The sequence below is a fragment of the Lynx rufus genome, unplaced genomic scaffold, assembly GCF_022079265.1.
Source record: "Lynx rufus isolate CCGP_SWC_20201006 ecotype Redwood Valley unplaced genomic scaffold, mLynRuf1.p SCAF_11, whole genome shotgun sequence".
NCBI classification, from domain to species: Eukaryota; Metazoa; Chordata; class Mammalia; order Carnivora; family Felidae; genus Lynx; species Lynx rufus.
This window is the reverse complement of record NW_025814825.1, coordinates 19,939,177-19,955,337: the sequence shown is the minus strand read 5'-3', so window position 1 is coordinate 19,955,337 and position 16,161 is coordinate 19,939,177.

Below are 16,161 nucleotides of genomic sequence, written 5' to 3'. Positions count from 1 at the left end.
ATGAGGCGCTTGCAGGGGCTGTGATGATTTTTCAAATATTTCTCTAATTGATGAGTGAGGCTTTGATAAATGGCTGTAGAATCAGGAACATCTGATCACAAGGAGCTCTGTCTTGTTCCTCCTTGACGGATGTTTATTTGACTTCAAAGGGGGCAGGGTCCGAAGGCCCTACTTCTGCTTCCTGGAACTTTTACCGTATTGAGGGAAACAAGGTAAAACACAAAGTCTGTGGTTTTGTTTTTAAACGCCAACGAGGAGAGCTCTCCAAGGTCCCAGGTCTCGTGCCTGCCATCATTCAGACAGGGAACTTGGGGTGGGCCACCAAAGACCCTATCCGATCAGCCTGGGTTCTTGCTTTCCCACGATGTCCTCCTCGCAGATGCCAAAGGGGGGAGAGACCAAATATCTAAGAAATAGATGCACAAGCACCAGCTATGGGCCGAAGCGGGGGCCTGCTAGATAGCGGACTTTTACTGCTGGATGGTGGTGGGACCCAAGAACCCCAGGGGAGGGCAGCAGAGTGCAGGGGTGGGGGCAAGAAGGGCAACAACGCAGGGGACCTTGAACAGGGGGACTTTTTGCTAATGGAATGGAAACATTTCAATGCCTTTAAAACTGGTGTGCCTAACCCAGGCTGTTCTGGAACACCTCCCTAGCTCCCCCTCCCCAGAACGGTACAGCCCAATCTCAGCATGGAATTTAACACCCTTCTCCTTCTCATTCCACCCCAGATCTCCCACCTCATCCCCCTCCGTCCCTCCCCATTTCCCCTCTGAGTTCTAGACACCTTGGTCTCCCATCCCATGCACAACCACGCCCGATCATTCCGTATTATCACAACATTGTCATAAATGTCCGATCCAGCATTTAATGTACCCCAGTGTGATCTTTCTAACCTGTGCCCACATTTACCTGTTTATGACATTGGTCTAATAGATGAGCCTTACTTGGCTCTCATTGCTGCTTGCCATTGAAGGACCAGCAGACTGCTGCCTCCCCACCCCTCTTCCTCCTCCAGTGATTTCTGTAGTCATTAGAAGGCAGCTATTGTGTGCTCACCAGAAACCCCTATCAGAGGCTCATCTGCTTTCCCCTGGCTTCCAGCTTCCTGTTTCCACACTGAAGGACCTCATATCTTCTCTCCACTGAGCTCCTCTGGTGAGTGTGGGAGAAGGAAACGTGCACATAGTGGGTCTTGTCCATTCAGGCTTCTATAACAAAAACACCATGGACTGGGGGGCTTAAACAGAAAATACTTCTCACAGTTTTGGAGACCAGGAAGTCCAAGATAAAGGCACTGGAAAATTAGGTGTCTGGTGAGGGCCTGCTTCCTTGTTCAGGTACGACCATCTTCTCCGTGTCTTCTCATGGTGGAAGGGGCAAGGGAGTTCTCTGGAGTCTCTCTTATATGGGCACAAGTCCCATTCATCTGGACTCTGCCCTCATAATCACCTCTTAAACCCCCCCTCCTCCAAATACCATCACATTGGGGATTAGGTTCCAAGATACAAATGAGGTGGGGCGGGGGACACACATATTCATTCTGTAGCACAGAACTCACCTTGTACATCCCTTTTGGGTCTACTACCTGCAGAGAGCACATCTTCTCCAAGCCACGTGTTTTACAGAGGCTGGCTTGTGAAAGGAAGCCTGTGGTTTTCAGGACTAGCATGATAAGATGGATGAGTACAATTTCAGGTGTGTTAGTAAGCCTCCTCTCTCGTTCTAAGCAATGTTCTTCAAGATGCTTTACCAGGATCAAAGGCTACTGTCTGATTCCCTGGGCAGGGATAAATAAGAGAGGTGTTACTTTTAAGTTCCCTCAAAACTCAAAAGCCACAGACCCCACAGGCACCAAGAAGGTAAGAAGTAAATATCACAAATGAATCTATGCACACAATTTCAACAACTTAAATGAAATGGGCCAATTTTTTTTGAAGCAATAAATTAAAAAAAAACTCACCTAGGAAGAAATAGATCACCTGAATAGTCCTATATTTATTTAACAAATAGATTTGTGGTTAAAAAATCTGCCATAAAAGAAAACTCCGGGGGTGCCTGGGTGGCTCAGTTGGTTGAGCCTCCGACTCTTGATTTTGGGTTAGATCATGATCTCACCCTTCATGGGTTCAAGCCCCACCTTGGGCTCTGTGCTGACAGCATGGAGCCTGATTGGGATTCTCTCTCACCCTCTCTCTCTCTGCCCCTCCCCTGTTCTCTCTCTCTCTGTCTCTCAAAACTAAACAAACAAACATTTAAAAAAAGAAAATTCCAGGCCAAGATGGTTTCACTGCCATATTCTGCCAAATATTTAAAGAAGAAATAACACCAATTCTATATAATCATTTCCAGAAAATATAAAGGAAATACTTTGCAATTAATTGTATAAAGTCGCCATTACTCTGAAATCAAAATTATACTAAGACAAGACAAGAAGAGAAAACTAGATAGATCAATATCCCTCATGAATATGCAAATATACTCCACAAGATATTAGTAAATCAAATCCAGCAATATAAAAAAGGAATAATGTGCCACAACCAAATGGGGTTTATTTCAGAAATGCAAGACTGTTGCGATACTTGAAAATTAATCAACATAAGTTATATTAATAGATTAAGGAATAAAATCATGTAAACATATCAATTGATATAGAAAAAAGTAACAAAATTCAACATACATTTCTCATAAAAACTTGAAGCAAACTATGATGGGAAGAGAATTTCTTTCATTTGATTAAGGGTATCTACAAAAAATCCAGAGCTAATATCAAGTGCAGCAATGAAGGGCTGAAGGCTTCCCCATAAGAAAGAGAACAGGGAAAAGTTGTCCACTCTCAACATTGCTATTCTAAGTCCCAGTGCAATAAGACAAGAAAAAGGAATCAAAGTATAGAAATTGTAAAGGAAGAAATAGAACTGTCCCTATTCACAGAGAACATGACTATTGAAAAGCCCACAGAACTGGCACACACAAAAAAACCCTCCGTATTGAGTGTGGTGAGGTTGTGGGATATAAGTTTAACATGAAAAAAAAATGAACCATATGTTTATATGCTAGCAATAAATAATTGGAAACTAGAATTTCAAAAACCAATACCACTTACAAAAAGTTCCCCCAATGAAATACTTAGCTATAAATTTAAGAAAACATGTGCAGGACCCCCATGATAAAAACTACAGGACACTGATGAAAGCAATAACACCTAAATAAATGGAGAGATATATTGTGTTCCAGGATGCGAAGACTGATACAGTCAAGATGCCAATTCCTTCCAGTTTGTTCTATAGATTTAGTGCACTTGCAATCCAGATCTCTACAGAATTCTTTGTACATATAGACAAATTGATTCTAAAATTTATAAGAAAAGGAAGCAGAGCTAGTATAACCATAATAATTTTGAAAAAAAAAATGACGAATAAGTTTGGAGAATTGACACTATCCAATTTTAAGGCTTATTCCAAAGCTCCAGAAGTTAAGACTGCAGGGCATTGGTGAAGGTGTGGACACACAGATCAATAGAACAGAATAAAAAGACCCAGAAATATACACAAATATGAACAATTGATTTTTGATAAATCCAATGGAGATACAACTACCTTTTCAACAAATGGCATGGGGACAGTTGGACATCCATTGCAAAAACAAAAACAACACAACCAAGACCCAAAACCTCATATATTCCTTACATAAAATGGATCAGAGATCTAAATGTAAAATGATAAAACTTTTAGAGGGAACATAAGAGAAAATCTTCATGACCTTGAGTTGGGCAAAGAGTTCTTAGATATGACACCAAAAGCCTAACTCATAAAAGAAACAAATTGATAAATTGGCCTCCATCAAAATGAAAAACTACAGCCTGGGAAAAGAAAACTGTAAATCGCATATCCAACAAAGGACTTGTGTCCAGAATATACAAAAAGCTCTCAAAACTCAACTGAGGGAACAAACAACCCCATGCAAAATTGAGCAAGCAATTTAGACAAACACTTCCCCAAACGACATACACAGATGGCCAGTCAATTCAAGAAATTCAACATAAAACAGAGGCGCCTGGGTGGCTCCATTGGTTAAGCATCCGACTCTCGGTTTAGGGCTGAGGTCATGATCTCATGGTTTGTGAGATCAAGCCCTGCATGGGTCTCTGCAGTCTCTCTCTCTCTCTCGCTCTCTGCCCCTCCCCCACTCGCTCGCTGTCTCTTTCTCAAAATAAATGAACATTAAAAAAGGAAATTCAACATAAAACAAAAACACAAGATACCATTAGAATCTATTAGAATGGCAAAGACCAGAACCAAAACCAAAACAAACAAACAGACAAATGAAAACCCCACAAAAGCTGGCGAGTACGCAGAGCCAATGGGGACTCTTACCCGTTGCTCGGAGAATGCAAAAAGGAATAGCCACTCTGGAAACAGCCTGGCGGTTTGTTAGGATGCTAAACACACACCTACCACGCATCCCCGGCAGCCCCACTCCTGGGCATTTACCCAAGAGAAATAAAAACTTGTGTGCATGCAAACAGTGCTCTATTTATAATTGCCAGAGCTGGAAACAAAACTGAATGTCCTTCGGTGGGTGAATGGATAAACAAACCGTGGTCCACTCAAGCCCCGGAATACTACTCAGCAATTAAAAAGGGGCTGCTGCCAAACGTCCCAACGCGGGTGCATCTCAAAGGCACGGTGTTGAGTGAGAGAGCCACCTCAGCGGTTATATACCGTGTGGCTGCACTTACGTGACATTCTGGAAAGGCAACCCGTAGGGATGGAGATCAGATCTGTGGTTGCGTGGGCTACGGGTGGGAGGAGGGATTGAGGAAAAGGAGCAACGAGGGGGATTTGGGGGGAGGTGACGGAACTGCCCTGGGTCTTGACTGTGGCGGTGGTTACACAGATCTGTACTCTTCTAACTGTACATACACACGTTTGGACATGCGTGTGTGCGTGCACACACCTACCCTTGGCACGGACCCAAGCACTGCCAAGCAACCCGCCCCAGGCAGGTCCCCCAGTAGGAAGGTGCCACACTGGACTGTGCCACAAGGGAAAGCTATTTTGTGCTGAAGGAGAAAAGACATCCGTCCCCTTCACTGCATCGCACTTCCACGGAAATGTTGCAAAGTACACCTGACTCGTGGAAATTTTTGTCGAAACAGCTCATGTGGTTTTATTTTCACTCGCCACTGAACCCCGGCCCCCATTTCCCTCACCGCTATCTCAAGACCCAGCGGTGTCTTTCGAGCTGGAGAACAAACTTGAGTGGGAGATCCCATTCTGTACTCAGACTCAGCCCTCCCTCCAACCCCTGAGCACCCTCCCCTGTCCTTAAGGTTGAGACCCATCCCTTAGGATGAGGGGGCTCCCAAGAGACACAGGACCCCCCAAAGATATGCATTCTGCGGCCTGGGTGTATGTTATGTCTCATGGCAAAAGAGGCTTCGCAGATGTAATTAAGGTTACGGGGCTTCAAATAGGGGGGGGTATCTGAGTTACTTGGTGAGCCCGACCTAATCACCTTCGAAGCCGAGAACTTTTGCAAGTGCAGACAGAATCGAGGCAGAGGAAGAAGAAGTCAAGGAGACGTACGCATGCAAAGGACACTCTGCCTTTGCCAGCTTTGAAGGTGAAGGGCCAATGTGACAAGGAATTGCAGGTGGTCGTAACCGGCTGAGGAAGGAAATGGGCGCTCAGCCCTGCATTCTGCCAGCCACCTGGATGAGCCTGGAGCAGATAGATCCCCCCTCCGGTGCCTCTAGAGAAGAGCCAGGCCAGCAGCATCTTGACCGAGGCCTGGCGGGATGTGGAGCAGAGAAGCCAGCCCAGGCCACCTAGACTTCTGACCGACAGAACTGTGAGCCAATCAGCTTGGGTCCTGACCCCCTAAGCTTGTGGTAATTCTCACGACAGCAGGAGGAAACTGATGCAGTCATCATGCCCATAAACCCCTGGCGGGCCCGGCTCAGGCCCGCTGAGCTCCGGCCCCAGCGTCGGCCCCAGCCTCTGAGATGTCCACCGTCTCTCCCACTATGCTCTGTCTTCTCCTCCCGGCAGCCCCTGGCCCCAGCACACAAGGGCGGGCGGGCTGACAGGTGCCTCACTGAAGCCACCGCGAAGGGACCCTCCCAGAGCCCGAGAATCATTTCATTTGGACAAACGTGTTCTAGCTCCTCCCTCACAAGCCCCCACAGACACAGCGTGATTCACAGCTTAAATTTAGGCAGGGATGCGAGCTCCTTGTCAGTCTCCTTTCAGTCCTTTCTGGAATGCAAGCAGAATATAAATGGTGGCCAAGGAGAAATGGGGCAGGCCTAGCCTACTTCCTCTGGGACCAGGAGCCAGCCCCTTCCCTTCCCTGCTTCAGTTAGTTTCCTCTGCTGGGACATGAGGGGGTGGGCCAGATGGGCCCCAAGTTTCTTCCAGCCTAGCGACCTAGAAATAGAAGATGCCCCCGCCCCCACCGTCACTACCACCAGGCTGTGTTGGCTCCTGAAAAGGAAACCCTGGCTCTGCCAGGAAGTGGCAGCGGGCCCAGTCCAGCGGGGACCCTTCCGGAACAGAAGCCAGGAATGGAATATCCCAGGACATTTTTGGTATTTATTTAGTGTTAGGATTGAATCATGTCCCCGCCCCGCCCCCCCCCTCCCCGCCGTCAAAAAATACGCTGGAGTCCTAACCCCCATTTATCTGTGAATGTGACCTTCTTTGGAAATAGGGACTTTGCAGATGTGATCATCTAAGATAAGGAAATTAGGGTGGGCCAAAAGTCTGGAATGCCTGGTGTCCTTATAAGAAAGGAGAAGCCTTGGGGTGCCTGGGTGGCTCCGTCGGTTAAGCACCTGACTTCGGCTCAGGTCATGATCTCACAGTCTGTGGGTTCGAGCCCCACATCGGGCAGCTCAGAGCCTGGAGCCTGCTTCGGGTTCTGTGTCTCCCTCTCTCTCTGCCCCTCCCCCGCTCACGCTCTGTCTCTCTCCCTCTCTCAAAAATAAATAAACATTAAAAAAATTAAAAAAAAAAAAGGAAGGAAGGAGAAGCCTATATCCTGTGATGGCAGAGGAGAGATAAGAGTGGCACATCAGCCAGAAGGTGAACGAGGCCAGGAAGGATTCTCTTCTGTAGTTTTCAGAGGGAGCGTCGCCCTGTCAACACCTTGACCTTGGACCTGTGGCCTCCAGAACCGTGAGAGAATGAATTGTTGTTGTTTTAAGCCACCCAGTTGGTGGTACTTTGTTACAGTAGCCCTGGAAAACTAACAAATTGGTTAAAATATTAGTTAACAAGTATTTACTGAGGGGCACCTGGGTGGCTCAGTCCGTTAAGCCTCCAAATCTTCATTTCAGCGCTAGTCATGATCCCATGGTTCATGAGTTCGAGCCACCATGATCTCATGGTTCATGAGCTGGGATTCTCTCTCCCTCTCTGTCTGCTCCTCCCTGGCTTGCTCTCGATCTCTCTCTCAAAATAAATACAAATAAACTTGAAAAAAAATATTTATCGAGCACCTGCCATGTGTCAGGCACTGGCCTGGGTTCTGGGGATGCAGCAGTAACCCAAACAGAGAGAAGTTTCTAGTACTGGGAAGTTTTCACTGGATTATTGTTCTGAGGGAATAAGGAATTTGTCAAAAAGTATAAATAGCGCCCATTGACTTCCTTATTTATTTGGACGGGGATATGCTACTTTTTTTAATTTTAATTTTATTTTATTTTATTTTATTTTATTTTATTTTATTTTATTTTATTTTATTTTATTTTTGTCGTTTTCCAGACAGAATCATAGAATTTTGGAGCTGGAAGGGACTTGACAATTTCTCTCAGAAATGATTCATGAGTCCCCGGTGCAGGAACTTAAGTTTAGAGGGAGGAAGTGCCTGGTCCAAAGTGACCCCTCAAGTCAGTGTGGGGTGTGATCAGGGCTCCAGTGGGTTTAGATGTTGGGTTATGGGATGAGGTCCACGTGGATCATGGTTGGTGGGGCTCCGGGAATGAGGTTTTCTGTGACCCAACATTGGGGACTCCAATGATGCTGTCACTTGGGGGGCTTGCCGAAACAACAAGGAGGCTTTTGCCTGGCACACGGCACCCACCACTCCGTCCCAGGGGCCTCACCGTTTGGCAGTGTTGCGGGAATGCGTTAGGGCGACACTTTGGTCAGGTTCCTAAGAGCCGGTCCGAGTGGATGAGCTGGAGTCGGGTCCTGGTGTGCGCTCGATATTTCTCCTGCTGGACACCACAGCCCTCCCGTGCCAAGGCCTCTCCGTCACAGGGAAGGAGTTTGAGGAAGGTGGGGATGTGGGGGTCAGCTTCACGCCCCTAGCTGAGGCCCGTCCCAGCTACCGGGCTGAGGAACCAGCAGGGGAAAGCGGGTAGGGATTAGCCGCCACGCCTGGCCTTTGGATCCGCACAGACCAAGCTCCAGTTCCTGTCTGGCCCCATCGTCTTGCCAAGGGCATGACCTTGGGCAAGTTAAGTCGCATCTCTGGGCTTCAGTTTTCTTCATCTGCAACATGGATGGATACGCATAAGACCAGTACTTTCCACAAAGAGCTGCTTGGAGGATGAAGTGGTTTGGGCAAGGTAACAAGGCAGCTGCCGAGGCAGAGAGTGTGGAGCGGGGATGGGGGAGGGGCCCCATAGAGTTGCCCACAGGGAGAAGCGGGAAGGGAGGGGACAGTGCTCAACCTAAGGCCGAAGAGTGTGCCGTCAGCCCTTTCCCTCCCTGTGCACAGCACCACGCAGGGCCTCGACGGGGCAGGAAGGAAGACAAGATGTGGACCCAGACGACCACAGCTTTCCATGCTACTTTGCCTCCGTCTCGAACCCTGGCCCGTACTTGAGTGTTACTCTGGTCTCATCTCTCCCTCGGCCGGACATGCACTTTTGTCCTCCTGGGAGATTACAGGCGGAATCCGCGTCTACAGTATCATCCACGTTTGGAAGAACAGGCCAAGGGGGACAGTGTCCATGGTTTCCCACGGCCGCAAATGGCACCATGTCCATTCGGCCTGCATAGTTCCCGGTACCCCACCCCTCCCAATAAAATCTATCACCAGGTCCTGTGGATTTGACCTCACAAGCACCTCTTGAATGCCTCAGTTTCTCTCCGACTCCCTCATCACTGTTGACCAATGACAGCCACCCCTTGTCTGCCTGGGTGATGCAGAGGCCTCCCGTTTGCCTGTCCCGAATGCCCACCCCTCATCCCCCAAAGCTGTCAAAGAGACCTTCCTAACACAAATGTAAGGATGTCCCTCCCTACTCCATACTATCTGATGGCTTCCATTCATCTCATGAGGAAAAGGAAGTGCCCAACCTGGCCTACAGTGCCCACAGTGCTGCATCTGCCTTCCCATGCCCGGCATGCCTCACTCTTTCCTTCTCATGGAGCTTCAGGGCCTTAGTCTATCTTCAGTCCATCAATTGTGCCATGTTCCTCCCTGCCACAGGGCTTTTGCACAAGCTGTGTCCTCTGTCAAGAAAGATCTTCCTCCCCTTCTCCCCTTTCCCCTATTTACCTTCTACCCATCCTTCAGATTTTAGGCCAGAGGTCACTTTCTCATAGACTTCTCTTCTCCAGATTAGTTCAGCTTTACCTGTATCTTCCTTTCTAGTGTTTTCTCATCGTGTAATTACATATTCATGTGTGCAGTTCCTGTCTGCTTCCCTATGTGGGAAGTAAGTGTCTTCTTTGGAAGGGATGCGTCTTCCCTGCTCACCATTTAGCCCAGCCCTTGGCACTCTCTGGAACATATAAGCTCAATGAAGATGCCATCGAATGAATTAATGACACCTTGGAGCTGGTGGCTTTTCCTGTGTTCTACTTGTGTCCCTGTGTATCTTCCAGCCATTTTCAAGAACTGCACACGGACTCCTACATACTCACATCCCTCAGGAGCTGCCATGGCTCACAGTGCATTTGATTGACCTTTTTCACTTTTTATCAGAGTCTCATATGCTGGAGCTGCCCAGTGTAGGGGAGAGGATCCCACAGAAGAGGAAGCTGGAAATTTGTGTGGGGCCTTAAATGCTCTATCCTAGAGCTTGAGGAATCTTGGGCGGTATTTAGTAGAATAACGTGACGTGAAGTCTCCCAAGATGCATCCCGAGCTTTACTCCCAGAGTTCAGAGCTCCTGTACCAGCACAGTCCCAGCACTCCTTGGGTGGCTGAGGCGGGGGCCTGGGCTGGGGACAGGTTAGCTGGGAAGGGCCCCACCATCACATAAGTGGCAGAGCTGGGACCCAATTCTCCGTGTTTAAAGTCAGATGCCTCTTCTGGGGCACGTGGGTGGCTCCGTCGGTTGAGCGTCCTACCTCGGCTCAGGTCATGATCTCTCACGGTTTGTGAGTTCGAGCCCCGCGTCGGGCTCTGTGCTGACAGCTCAGAGCCTGGAGCCTGCCTTGGGTTCTGTGTCTCCCTCTCTCTCTGACTCTCCCCTGCTCACATTCTGTGACTCCCTCTCTCAAAAATAAACATACATTAAAAATTTAAAAAAAAAAGAAAGTCAGATGCGTCTTTCAATTATGGGTTAACCTCCTTCCCCCGGGGAACTCTTATACTGCTTCTCTCTTTATGGCACTGAACAGAAGAGGGAATGAGGTCGACACCATCATCACTAGAAGGACAGGGAGGAAGGCTCAGGGAGCTTCCAAATGGAGCTGGAGGAAGAGCACTCCTGGGCGAGGTGGGGGTGGAGGCAGGAGGAGGGGTGGGAGAGACAGAATGGCCCAGGCACAGCACCACCCTCACTCTTCTATAAATATGCTCCTTCTAGAACCCTGCAGGGCAGGGCACAGCCTTCTTGCTGTCTACAGTCTCCCTTAGCTGGGCCCGGAAGAGGACTCAGCTTCCAGTGGGCTCTTGGAGAAGCTTTTTCGCAGAGCCAGCATGGCTCAGAACACAAGAGCAGAACACTCAGAACAATGCCTCTGAGTCCCGGGGCTTCAGTTCTCCCATGTCTAAGACAAGGAAGTGGCTGGGGCGTCTGGGTGGCAGAGTCTGTTAAGCGTCCGACTTCAGCTCAGGTCCCGATCTCCTGGTTTGTGAGTTCGAGCCCCGCGTCAGGTTCTGTGCTGACAGCTCAGAGCCTGGAGCCTGCTTCAGATTCTGTGTCTCCCTCTCTCTTCCTCTCCCTGTTCACTCGCCCATGTTCTCTCTCTCTCTCTCTCTCTCTCTCTCTCAAAAAGAAATAAACATTAAAAAAATTTTTTTTTAATAAAGAAGGTGGGACCCAACAGCTTCTCTTAATTCCATCCAGAGCAGAAGTTGCAGGGGTGAAGAGGGGCTCCCAGGATCCTGCCCTTGCTCCATTGTTCACATGACAGAAAGTCGAATCTTTCTCTGCAGCGGTCCCTGGAGCAGGGGAACACTCCGGGATACTAGCTTCAAGACCTGAGTTTCAAGCACCCCTTTCAAGTCGCATGACCCCGAGCCAGTAGCCTAACCCCTCTCTACTGCAGTTTCTGTCTCTGAAATGGGGGGAAGGGCGTCTTCATTGTCAGGTTATTTGAGAGTCAGCAAAGTCACGCATGTCCCATCGTGCACCAGAGCCAGAGAGGGCATACAAAGGGTGCTTCCTTTTCGGGTGGGAAGGGTTGCCCGTTCCACGGACTTCCTGCGTCTGTGGGGTTTGGGGCTGCCCTGGGGGCCACCTTCCATCTCACCCATCTAGCACACAGAACCCCAGCGAAGAAATACCAGGTGCGGGCACGGCCCACAGTGAGGAGGGGGAATCACTTAGCATCAGGCAGCTAGTGAGGACCACACCGGCTTCAAACTCAGGCTCTCTCACTCAACGCCCACGGCTCCGCGGGCCCAGAGGGATTACACCAGCTGAAGGATGAAAACTCTTTTGAACCCCACCTAGAGGGCACGTGGGCCCAGCTCCAAAGGGAAGGACTGAGAGAACATGTTCCGAGTGCTTGCCAACAGGCCTGGAAGTGAAAGCTTGACCCAGGAATTAATGTCTAGAAAATTAGTTGGAGCTCTTCCCCGGCCAGTGTGTGGCTCTTTGCCCGACACAGTCCGGGAAGGAAGTATTCTGAGATTTCCAACAGACCGGTCCCAAAGTGACAGAGTGACCCTGGGCTGGTGACCAGCTTCACTGACCCCTGTTTGTACCATCTGCTGAACGGACATAAGCCTGGTTGTGGTGACCTTCCAGGGCCGTGGCGAGCGTCCCGCAGAGTCAGGCCAATGGAGCAGGTAGAGTGAGACAATGTGGAGGAAGCACCCAGGTCCCGAGGGACCGGGCTGGATAGGAGTCCCAGGGCTGCACTGCCTCCCCAACCAGCTGCACAACACCCGACAGCGTACAGAATCTCCTGACGCTTCAGTTTCTGTAGTTTCCAGAGAGTGAAAAGGGGCTGACCCCATCCACCGAAGAGAGGTGTCCTGAGATTAAATCCAGCCCCACAAGTGAGTGCTTCACTCTGTGGCCAGTCAGAGGTGCTGGAAAATGTTACCTGGACAAGTGGGTGGGCATCAGGAGGCAGGCACCTCAGCGCCCCCCCCCCCCCACACACACACACATGCCTGAGGGCAGCAGGGTGAGGGCATAACAAAGAGTCTGTGTTTCTCTTCTCTCGGGACCTGTGTCTTTTACCAAAATGGCTGCCAGGAGCATTACACAGGGAACATGGCTGCTTTTGTGAAATCAGACCCTCTCTCTGTCCCTTGGGCCAGGCATGACTTAATGAAATCCTGTTTACCTCTGGCTGGAGCTGCAGTTTTCAAGATTTCCTTGAAAACACATCCCAGATGGCCCCGGGCGGCTCACTTCCTGTCCGCCAGGAACACAGCGTGCGTCCCTCTTGGGCCGCCCGTTCCACTGCAGGGAGATGGCTTAATTGACCACGATGAGCTCAGGGCCCCGGGGATCTTCTCCTCGTCTCTCTGCCCCCTTGGCGATGCCCTCCTCCGCTGGGCCTGCAGAGCCCAGGGTGGGTCGTGGGGGCCAGAGAGAGGCCGGCTGAGTGGCTGTGTTTCACGCAGGGGAGGCCCTTCCCCAGACCCGTGGCCCAGCAGGAGCAGATGCGCCATGTGCACGGCAGGCCCGGCACACGTCCCGGTCAGATGCCAGCAGGCTGCCCTCCAGGCCTCTGCCCTGCCACATGGGATTCCTGTGAAGTCAGCCTTGTCCCCAGACAGACGCCTTGGGCCTGCGCCCATCCGTCTGCCCCGTGTCCTTCACACGCCTCACCTTGTGCCCCCAGGGCAGCCAGCCCCGGTGCAGAGGCAGGATTTCTTGGTAGCGACCCTCTGATTTTACAAGTGGGCAACGTGAAACACAGAGACGACGCCCATGACTTGGGCTCGTGATGCTATGGCCGGAGAGAGAAGAGCGAGAACACAAAAACAGTCTTTTGGGACTCGAACATCAGAGGTCTCTGCTCCAGCATGAATCCTTTTTAGGGAATCAAAAGAAGAGAGCAATCCCCGATTTTAGAGATGGGGACGTTGAGGCCTAGCCGTGGGAAGAGAGCCGCTTGAGACTGTCAGGGGCAGAATGAGGTCAGAGCAAAGGCGTTTGGGGGGTTCACACTGCATGTTCCTGTTTGTCATGTGTCTAGGGCGGAGCCCAGGCAAACGGAGCCGTGGACGAAGCGGAGAACTCGGTGGCTGGGGTCAGGCGGGCCTTCCTGCGCTGCTCAACTGAGTCTCAGAGGTAGAGTGTCCATGCTCCCCTCCCCCTCCCTCCCTGGGGTCACACCGAGAGGGCCCGGGAGAGTGAGGTCAGGCAAGAAGGGCTGGGGCCTCGGCGTCCAGCGCCCAGCTTTCGCCTGCACGGTGCAACGAGGCCTCTGCCAAGAGACCTCCAACTGCATGCAAAGTCCTGGCCTGGGCCCAGAGCTGCCTTAAGGAGAAGTAATCTGGGCCCTGGCTGGGGGAATTCTCAAGGCCCTGAGACCACCTGCTGCAAGTCTGCTCTCTGCTCTTGTGTGTGCCAAGGAAAGCAGAGGATGCATGTGAGAGAAGAGGTGTCTCCCAGGGAGATGGTCCCTGGAAGGGGTTCCCCTCAATATTTTCAGGTTCACCCTTTATTTCATGACTGGGACCTAAGACTCCAAGGTGGGCACTCTCCCCTCCTCTCTGCTAGTAGGACCTTGATTTTGTTCAAGGGCAGTGACGTGTCCAACTCAACATCCACTCTCCATCTTCCTCTGTGTCAGGTAACAGTGGGTTGCCATGTGACCAAGTGCTGCCTAATGAGTTGGAAATCTCTGGAAAAGCTTTTCCTTTCATGGTAAGAATAGGGAGAAGTGGCAGGTCACACTGACTGTCTTCTTCCAGTCCGGACTGCAGATGAGATGCCCGGAGTTGCAGCAACCATCCTGTGATCAAGAGGCAACAAGTGTTGAGGACCAACCCAGAGACCCACAGAGACGTCAGCCCTGGTTTTGGAGCACCAAAACACTGGAGCTCATTTTTTCTCCAGATGTCTTATCATACGAGAAAAGAGAAATCCTCTTTGTTGAAGTGACTGCAAGTTAGGTTTTTTTATTTCTTAGAAACTAAAGCCTCCCTAACTAATTCATACCCAGAGGAGCCAAGTGAATTGGGAGGAGAGGAATGAGTTTAAGACCTACCGCAGGGGCGGAAGACTAGGGCCCACATCCGGGCATTACCCTTAACTAGCTTTATGGCCCTACAGAAGGTGCTGCATGGCCCTTCAGGAGTCCCTGTTTGCAATGTCCTGCTCTGACTTCTCCCCTGGGTCTTCTCCTTCTCCTCCTCCTCCCTCAAAGCCACCTGAGATATCATCTCTGCTCTGTGGGTTTCCTTGACCATGCCCTACTTGCCACCTTAGGGTCTCATTGTTGCCTGGGTATCATGCTAGTTCGTTACAAGTACCTTGTTTATAGCACTATTGGGGTTTGAGGATGCTAATTCATCATGAACGTCTTTCCTCCCAGTTTTGACCGGTTGAGAAGTGGATGTCGTAGCCTAATGGCCACCACATCCCAGTGTTAGCATGGCAGAGCCAGTGGAACCACAGTGCTGGGCAGCCCGACACCCTTGGTGAGCCAACAGTGAGCCAACAGCTCATCATTTACCTTCCACTCACTGATTCCAGCCCGGGTTTATCCAGACCCCACCACGTGTCACACCGTGCTGGCTCCTGGGAGTATGGGTGATACTTCCAGCCCCTCGCGAAACTTGGAATCCTGCAGGAAAGACAGTTTAAACAGATAATTACGAGCAAGTTTTAAAGATGAAAAGTGCATCCGAAAGAGATCTTCCTCGTACTGTAAGAATATACAATATGGGCCTAACCCAGCCAAGGGAATTCTTTTGTTTTCTTCACCGTGTGTTGACTAAGAGCCAATGATGTACAGGTTCTGTTCTGGCCCTAAGAATGCAGCAAGGGACACGGCCCTGCCTTCGAGGGCGGCAGAAGGCTGGGGCCGAAATCACACGTGCCATTTGCTAGTGAACAGAAGGCAGCATGCAGGGACAGAAGATGTGGGGAGAGCTACCTTAGACAGGGTAGGAGGAGGACGCACAGCTTCCCTGAGGAAGAAACTTCAAGCTAAGATCTGGAGGATGCGCGGGGAACCGCAAAGTGAGAAGCAGGGGAACGTACGCGGGGCTGAGGTGTAGCCGGCGTGCAGGGGTGCAAGAACATTTGCCTCCAAGGGGTCCCCACCAAAACCAGGTGACTGCTGACAAAATCCAAAGGCAAAGAAATGAGTGGAGGTGAAGCCGGAAAGACATTCATTTCAGTGAGGCCAACACCGGGAAGACAGCGGACTCACGTCTCAAAGACCGTCTCCAAAGTGCCAAAAATATTTCCAGGTTTATAAGGAAAATGTGGGGCAAAGGGGGGGATGGCTGTGTGCAGGTGGGCAGTGCAGGTCAAATCCATCAGGGTCGTGGAGACAATGACAGGCGAGATGTTGCTAGCTCAGGGAGTTCTTTATTGTTTGCGGGGTTAGTTTCGGTTCCCATCAAGGGATGTTTTGCCCTCCAGGCAAAGCCTGAGCTAAGAGATAAGCCAGGAAGAACCCAGTTAGAAAGTTTCAAGTCAACCTGGACACAGCCAAAGTCCTCTTCCAGAGGCAATGGTCAAGGGAAGGGGCTTGCCTTGGCTGGGTTGGTCCCTCCCTGGAGCACAGATGAGGGGAGAGAGTCCCTTGCAGGGCTGGAGCAGTCCGT